The sequence below is a fragment of the Mustela nigripes genome, chromosome 2, assembly GCF_022355385.1.
Source record: "Mustela nigripes isolate SB6536 chromosome 2, MUSNIG.SB6536, whole genome shotgun sequence".
NCBI classification, from domain to species: domain Eukaryota; kingdom Metazoa; phylum Chordata; class Mammalia; order Carnivora; family Mustelidae; genus Mustela; species Mustela nigripes.
Genome location: NC_081558.1, coordinates 121,728,810 through 121,738,017, shown reverse-complemented (window position 1 = coordinate 121,738,017; position 9,208 = coordinate 121,728,810). Strand labels below are relative to the sequence as shown.

The 9,208-nt window shown below is 37.7% G+C and overlaps 1 pseudogene; it reads left to right on the top strand.

Moving 5' to 3' along the window:
* Window positions 1-7,461: 7,461 nt before the first annotated feature.
* LOC132010079 (nucleosome assembly protein 1-like 1) lies at window positions 7,462-8,947 on the top strand (annotated as a pseudogene).
* The last annotated feature ends 261 nt before the right edge of the window (window positions 8,948-9,208 follow it).

The window sequence follows — 9,208 nt, the reverse complement described above, 5'->3', positions numbered from 1 at the left end:
CCCTCCAAAACCCTCAGTTTGTTACTCAGAGTCCATAGTCCTATTTTCTCTTTTTCCCCATCTTTCTACTTATTTTTTGTTTTTTAAGCTACTATTATTTTCTTTCTTGTTTTTTCCCCTAATTTAAAGTTTTGTTTCATTTACCTATAGTTATATACCAACTAGTTTCATATTTTTTTTAAGATTTTATTTATTTATTTATTTGACAGAGAGAGAGAGGAGGAAGCAGGCTCCCTGCAGAGCAGAGGGCCAGATGCGGGGCTCAATCCCAGGACCCTGGGATCATGACCTGAGCCGAAGGCAGAGGCTCAACTCACTGAGCCACCCAGGTGCCCTTATTGTTGTATTTTTAATGACATCCATAATCATATATCCCCCCAAAATATGAAAACAAGATACCAATTATTCTCCTCAACAAAGATGCCATATTCCCCAACTACTTCTTCCTCCCATCCCGTAAGATGAGAATTTAGCATGCCTTTACTTCTGACCACACCTCCCTGGCCAGCCAATCCCCACTTTTTAACTGAGATGGTTTGGGTACTGTTGGCAAGCCAGCATTCTAGGCTGGACTGCATACTCTATTTTCAGGCATCTATGGTGGTAACTCCACCAGTTTCCTGCTGATGAATGAGTTTAATGTCAATCTGATTTTTTTTTTTTTATTTCGCAAGCAACTGTTTTCTTTTCATCTATACTTTGGAAAATGCTCTCCTTATTCTTAGGATCCATGGATTTTAGCATAAAATGTCTGATCTTTCTTTCCCCCTCAGTCTGGTGTGGAATTTGCTAAACCCCTTCAATCTAGTTTCAGAATTTTCTTCTACTGCTTGTGTAATTACACAATTTCTCCTCTATCTATTGTTTTTTGTTCTTATAGATCCCATATTATTTGAATTTTGGGATTCTTAGATTTTTATCTTTTATGATTTTCTCATTATTTACATTTTTTAACCTGAATTTTTTAAAATTTTTTGTTTTGTTTTGAGACTTTTTTTTTTCACTTCATCTTCAAGACCACTGATTTGAGTCTTAACCCGGTGACCATTTTCTCTTTCAAATTATCTACTCACTTTTTAGTTCAAATATAAAGTTTCTCTCATATTAATATATAGAGATAGAGAGAGAGAGAGAAAGCACATTATATATCTCCTGAAGTACTCATCAGCCTTGCCGCCCCCAGCACTACTCAGCTAAGAACCGTAATTGGTGGGGTTTTAATTTTCTCAGTTAGATGTGGGTATAGTTGCTAATCTAACTTAGTGGTGATGATACCATAAGTGAGGGGAGATATGGTTGTCTCTGAATCTATAGACTTCTCAAACTTTAATGTGTCCATAGGTCATCTGGGAATGTTAAAATCCTTGTTCTGATTCAATAGATCTGGGTTGGGGCTGAGATTCTGCATTATTATTAAGCAGCCAGGTGATGCCATTGTTGCTGGGGTTCAAGGACCACAGTATACACAGCAAGAGACTAGCACATACCAGCCAGCTCTTTGTCAGTCCCAAATGGAAACATCACAAGAAAACTCTTCTTCTTGCAGCCCCCTTCTGTGCAAAAGCCAGTGTTTTGCAGGCTTTAGTGTTAGGAAAGACCCATACCATCTGCTTGACTTCCTTGTGGGATATAGGAGACCAACTGGTTTTCCCAGGAATATTCATCTTTCCCCCTGGGGAAATCTCCTGGGGATTTGTAGGCCTCTACAGAATAAACTCTCTGCAGAATTCAAATAATTTTGATCAGCATTTCATACCTCTACATCATTGGTCTCCATAGGCATCCTAAAACCAGAAGAGTCAAAAGTTCTTCCATTCCTTTTCATCAATTCTGGAAGAGCTAAGACCTGGCTCATACTCTGCAGGTCCCCACTCCATTGGTTCAACAGCTGTTTGCCTCAGGAAATATTCATCCTACTGATTTGGATTTGGAGCACATGTTCAAGTTGCCATCTTCATATATATAAAAAAAGAACTCAGGACACCTGGGTGGCTCAGTCTATTTAGCAACTGTCTTCGGCTCAGGTCATAATCCTGGAGTCCTGAGTCCTCCATCAGGCTCCCAGCTCCATGGGGACCTCCACTCTCATGCTCTCTCTCACTGTGTCTCTCTCTCTCAAATAAATAAATGAAATATTAAAAAAAACCAAAAAACAAAAAAAGGACTCCACTATATTTCTTTAAGCCAGGAAGTTGTTTTCATGATAGTAAGGAATATATACATATTTTTAAAGTTTAATATTTGTGAGTCTGATCTAGTCTTTTATAAAGAGCCCAGATGTTAAGCAGAAAGAAGGGGAAAATCAGATGAAATTACATCACCGAGCTCCAAGGAGAAAGAGCTAGCATTCTGTTAGAGACTCCCTCTGACATTCCACTCAAGAAAGTCAAGATGGTATTTTATACCTTGGGCTCCTGAGGAACTAAAAACAAAAATAAGAAAAATGTAGGTAATTGAAAATTGAAAAGAGTGCAGAATCACCATATTCTCTAGTCACTCTTTACTTGAGGGAGTAGGCTGAGGGGGATCCTGACATCATTGGCCATATAGGTAAATGAGAATGAAGTTTGTACATTGGGTTTTCCCCTCCATATCATCTAGGAAGTGTGGCATCATCTTTTTATACCTTTCCTTTGTACCATAAAAGAGAGAGCCAAAATACATGCTGTGCAAAATTTAGTAGTCTTACTTTGTTTTTATACCTCTTCATTCTTGGAGATGTCCCAATACAACTTGTAAGGTATTTTCTTTTTTTTCCCCAAAACTCAAGCTATATATTTTTTTCTATTTATAATAGCTGGTTAAGCCAACAGTGATGCACTTTCCAGAAGAATCAATTCCACCCTGTTTTAATAAGGCTGGTCTGCATGGAGTACAAGGGAACAGAGCAGCTGTAGGCAGAATAAATGCGGCTGCTATGAAGCAGGGAAGGTCTCCCTTAGGAAGAACTGCTCCTTTAACAGTGTGACCTAATGGAAGAGCTCCAGACATAAAAACACCGCCTTCCCAAGGCACGAAGCTTTCATTCTTCTGTATCTGCTGTGGTGAGGAAAACTCCCAGAGAGACTATAAAAGAGCAGTGGTGTTGTCATTATCATTCCTGTGTAAAGGAAAAATCTTTTACTTCTAAAGGGGTGTGTGTGTGTGTGTGTGTGTGTGTGTGTGTGTGTGTGTTTCATTTGATAAGGTGTCTCTGTTTGAAAACTTTTAAATATGATTTTAGGACTCTGCTTCTAACCAATACAACAGGTCTAATACAGTAAATACTCAACTTCAGCTACTCAATGATGCTCTACTTAAATTATTTTCTTATAAAAGTTGAAAGATCATCTATTTACAGCCTTGATGCCAGCTCTGGGATGCTATGGCACATGTGTGAACCAGTAGCAATGTGGTAAAATTTCATGAACCTATAGATAATAAACTCTACAATGATCAGAATTCATGTGTTAAGCTATATTTCACCTACTACACTGGGAACATAATCCTAAGACTATGGATCTAGAAGAAACCTCTAGAGACTCAGGTTTATCCATTTCTTTCCAAATATCTCAATACCATTCAGAACAGATGGTTGTTTGTTTTGTTCATAAACATATTCCAGGACAGATACTCCATCACTTTTAAGTTCTTTAAATCACCCAACTTATAAGAAGGGCTTCTATTTACCCATCTAAAATCATATATATATATATATATATTTATATATATATATTAAGACCTGTAGGATTTTTATCCTACAGTAACCAGAGACATAAAATGAGGGAACAGAGTCCTGAAGAGAGTGATCAGAATTAGAACTCTGTCTTCTGACTGTTAAGCCAACATTCTTTTCACTATATTATGTCACCTTAAAAGTGGACAAAAAATATAATGCATATGAGGAAAGGCAGAATTTGCCCCCCACCAACTCAAGAAGTCTCTTTGGCATAAGGATTATCTTGAGCTGATTATTTCTAAGAAACTGCAAACACAGGAGAAGCTCTGAAAACCTAGTAGAAGTTAACCTTCTGTAAGAGTTAAGGAGAATACTTGTTTATTAAAAATGTCTCCCTCTATGTGCTAGTTAGGAAGAAAAGGATGACCAAATCTAAAACTCTTAGCAATGGGGAAGACAACAATTTCAATCTGCATAACAACATTAACCTTGTTTACTGTGCTTTTCCTAGTAACCTCCAATAATGGACTCTCCACCTCCCAACCCAACATCTTTCTTTTGTCTCTAGTTGGAGATGGTATTTAAAGTGGTGGTGTGGGCTATTTCAGGGTGTTACTCAGTTTTCCTGGGATCACTTGTGTATTCAGTAGGTGTTCATGTTATTAGAGTTTTGTTTGTTTTCCTCTTGCTACTTTATCTTTTTATTACAGTGCTAGGTCTTGGGGATGGGGGCACAGGGAGGAAGGGAGGGAAGGGAGGGTCCTCAGCCAAGAACCTAGAAGGGTAGAGAGAAATTTATTTTACCTTCTCTACACATGCAATAATATTTTAAAATACCTTCATCCATTACTGTTCAGAATGATTTTGTCTTTCAATGTTTATATCCTAAATTCTATCACCTGTGGGAACAATATAAGAAGAGGTTGGAAAAGAAACATATAAACGTAACAAAAATTTTTAAAAAGGTATTCTGTGATCGGCTAACAAATTCTTGTGAGTTAAAAAAAAAAATGGATTAATCCAGACAATTTACCCACAAGCAAAATGAAGATATCGAACTAGATGGTTTCTAAGACTCTTTGCCATTTTAACACTATTTAAATCAATTTACTCTTATTTTATGAAAGTTTTCCTAATACTTTCAACACTAAATGTCATCCATCATATCCACCACGAAAATGCCCAGAACTTCATGATATGTACCTTTAGAAAAGGAAACTAACATGAACTTTACAATTTCTTGTAAGGATCTCTCTGAAACTAGCCTAGGTTTCATTAATGGTATAGATGTGGGTTTGCAGTTATGATCTCTCACTTTATGTCTTCCAGTTCTTTTTTGAGATCCTAAAGAATATGGGAGAAATCAAGGTTAATCAATCCATCAGAGATTAGTATGACAGTCATCTATAAATTATGATTCTTTTTTATGCTTCAAAGTTCCTTTCCCACCCTCAGGAATACACTATAATTTCAATGACATATTCTTTATAAACAGAAGACAGAAATGAATGGGACTTGGGGAATGGATAAGAATTGGTCTTTGCAAAATAAGAGGCTCTCAAGTTGCACATTCTTATGATAATCTGCACTCTATGAATACCATTGTGGGTCTCTAGCATCCTGCAGCAGGATTTCTTCTGCTAATGTAACTAAGAAGGAAATGGTATCTCCTCCCCATGGTACAAGGACAAAGAGTACAAGGAACAATGTCAAAATCATCGCAACCTCCTTCAGTTTTCCCCACTGTAATACTCAAGGCTTCAACTTTACTTTATCCCCATTAATCCCCTCACTGCCAACAGATGGCCCCATCTTAAAATGTTGCTATAATAACATTTCCAGACTGTAATTTCCTCAGCTTCCTCCCTTTTTCCTCCCTGAAAATTTCTATCATCACTCATTTTATTGTCTACATTATAAAGGAAGCGGCTAGAGTTTAACAGAGGGCTCTGCTTGGGCCTATTCCTTACTAGCTAAGCAATCTTGCACAAGTTATTTAAACTCTGATCCTCAGTTTCCTTGAAATGGGAATAACAGTATTTCTCCCATAGGATGCTGTCAGGATTGGACATACGGTATATTCCTCTATATAAGTGTGCTTAGTAGATTGGCTCTAGTTGGCACATCATGTATACTCAATAGATGATTATTGCAAAGTGTCTTTCCTCCGTGGCGAGTCTAATTTCTTTATCTTTAAATGTCCCCCACTCTTGCTTGGCTTTTTAATGACTAAAGCAGGGTTCCTCTTGGGCTTACAAATGTGTTTAAATGTACCTTCTTTAGGGTATGACTTTGAGTTTTGACAAATGTATACGGTCGTGAAACCACCATTGTAATAAAAATAAAGTTCGATTACCCTCTAACATCCTCTGTGTCCTCCCCTCACCCTCAGAAAAGGGCAACCACTGATCTGTTTTCTGGTCTAATAGGTTTGCCTTTGCACATATGTCATATAACCTAACTTCTTTCGTTGAACATAATACATTTGAGGTCCATTCGCATGGCAGCATGTATCAGTCATCTGTGACTCTTAAGTTTATTCCACTGAATCAATACACTCAGTGTATTCTCTAGTTGTGTGTGTTCTCCATTCTACATTTGAAAGGGATTTGACTTATTTCCAGTTTGGGGCAATTATAAATAACCAAGGTTGAGTTTTAAGCTGTTCTTGTTGTTCAAAATATTTGTTATTTTTATATTCAGCTATTTGAGATTGAGAAGCAGTTCCCTCTTCCATCCCTACAAATCTATGCATTCATAGATTCTATTATAATCTCCTTTATTTCTGCTTGCCAAGTGGCAATTTCTATCTGTACTAACTTTCTCGTAGTACCTTGGCAGACTCAGGTTATGTCAACCAAAGCTTGCTACTATCATTCTGTTTTCTAATCTCTTCCCCCAGGACAAAAAGTTCATTAGATATATAATCAGTCATCCACATCCTTACGAGCATCAGTTTTATGAGAAGTTTTGCTACTGCAGAACACAAAGAAATATTCCAACTCCAGTAATAATTTTCTTCCCGCATGCTTCCTGGCCTCCATGCCAGTGTGAGGAATTTGGGAGTTTTTTTAAAGTATCTTTGAAATTCTAGATAATAATTTTTTACATGAATCCGTTTATGTTGTGGTGGCAAACTCACCAAAAAATGTAGTGACTTAACACAATAAAACTTTACTTTTCCCTCCTTCATCCTGTCCAGAGGAGGCAAGTAGGGGAATTTCTGCTCATATGTCACTCAGAGAGCAGGTCTTAAAGACTGTTATCTCAAGGTGCACTTCAGTTATCACTGCAAAAGCAGGAAAGGAAATGGTGAATTGCATGTCCACATTACTTCCACCTGGAAATTACACCTGCTACATATGCTTACTTCTCTTTGGTCAAAATAAGTCACAAGGCCACATCTAACTTCAAAGATGGTGATGAAATACAGCCTTATAATGTGCCCCAAAATAGAGAGCTAAAAGTGTGTGAAGGACAGTACTAATAGCTATAACAGGGCCTAATTTTCCCCCTAGCATTTAGCCAATTTTTCTGACACCATTTATTAAAGATTACATCCTTTGCCCAGCAAATTTACATGCTACCTTTATTATCTACTAAATTCTCATACGTAATAATTCTGTTACTGGACTCTATTCCATTTAGCACCTTTTTGCCTCCTGTTACTGTACCTCAAGTACCATAGCTATTCAAAACCTTTTAATAGTGGTAGGGCAGGTTCCTCGTCACTATTCTTCTACTTCTATTTCAAAACTTTTACCTGCCTCCCACTGCCTCCCTGAGCCACTGTCTGCCAGCTCCGACCGCCTGGCTCCCTGTGTTAGCCACCAATATTTGGAGTTCTTAACAACATGGCAGACATTGACAACAAAGAACAGTCTGAACTTGATCAAGATTTGGATGATGTTGAAGAAGTAGAAGAACAAACTGGTGAAGAAAAAAAATCAAAGCACGGCAGCTGACTGTTCAAATGATGCAAAATCCTCAGATTCCTGCAGCCCTTCGAGAAAGACTTGACGATCTGGTAGAAAACACCAAGATACATTGAAAGCTTGCCTATGGTAGTTAAAACACAAGTGAATGCTCTCAAAAATCTTCAAGTTACGTGTGCACAGATAGAAGCCAAATTCTATGAGGAGGTTCATGATCGTGAGAGAAACTATGTTGTTCTCTATCAGCCTCTATTTGATAAACGATTTGAGATCATTAATGCAATTTATGAACCTACGGAAGAAGAATGTGAATTGAAACCAGATGAGGAGGATAAAGTTTTGGAGCTGAAAGAAAAAGCCAAGATTGAAGACAAGAAAAAGGATGAAGAAAAAGAAGACCCCAAGGGCATTCCTGGATTCTGGTTAACTGTTTTTTAAGAACGTTGACTTGCTCAGTGATAATGGTTCAAGAACATGATGAACCTATTTTGAAGCTCTTGAAAGATATTAAAGTGAAGTTCTCAGATGTTGGCCAGCCCGTGTTTTGTCTTAGAATTTCACTTTGAACCCAAAGAATATTTCACAACTGAAGTGTTGACAAAGATATATAGGATGAAGTCAGACCAGATGATTCTGATCCCTTTTCTTTTGATGGAATCAGAAATTATGGGTTGTACAGGGTGCCAGATAGATTGGAAAAAAGGAAAGAATATCCCTTTGAAAACCATTAAGAAGCAGCAGAAACACAAGGGATGTGGAATAGTTTATACTGTGACCAAAACAGTTTCCAATGACTCTTTAATTTTTTTGCCCCTCCTGGAGTTCCTGAGGGTGGAGATCTGGATGATGATGCTGAAGCTATCCTTGCTCCAGACTTTGAAATTGGTCACCTTTAAAAAAAAATTTTTTTTAATTTTTTATTTTTTAGACAGATAGAGATCACAAGTAGGCAGAGAAAGAAGGGGGAAGCAGGCTCCCTGCTGAGCGGAGAGCCGGATGCGGAGATGGATCCCAGGACCCTGGGATCATGACCCGAGCTGAAGGCAGAGGCTTAACCCACTGAGCCACCCAGGTGCCCCCAAATTGGTCACTTTTTACATGCGCGTATAATCCCAAGATCAGTGTTATACTTTACTGGAGAAGCTATCATAGGTGATGATGATGATGATGATGATGAAGGTGAAGAAGCAGATGAGGAAGGGGAAGAAGGAGATAAGGAAAATGATCCAGACCATGACTCAAAGAAGGAACAAAACCCAGCAGAGTGCAAGCAGCAGTGAAGTAGGATGTATGTGGCCTTGAGGATAACCTGCATTGGTCTGCCTTCTGCTTCCCTGGAAAGAATGAATTTACATCATTTGGCAAGTCTATTTCAAGTTTTTTGTTGTTATTGTTTGTTTGCTTGTTTTTGTTTTTGCAGCCTAAAATAAAAATGTCTAATATAAATAAAAAACTTTTACCTGTTATTCACACATATTTATTCTTTATAAGACTTATTTTATCAAACCTAAACACACAAGTGACATATGAATGAAAGTAATCTAAGAAATATATATCAATAAAGCTTCAATGTTCCCCTTCAAATTCCTTTCCATTCTCATACTCCTAAGAAGCA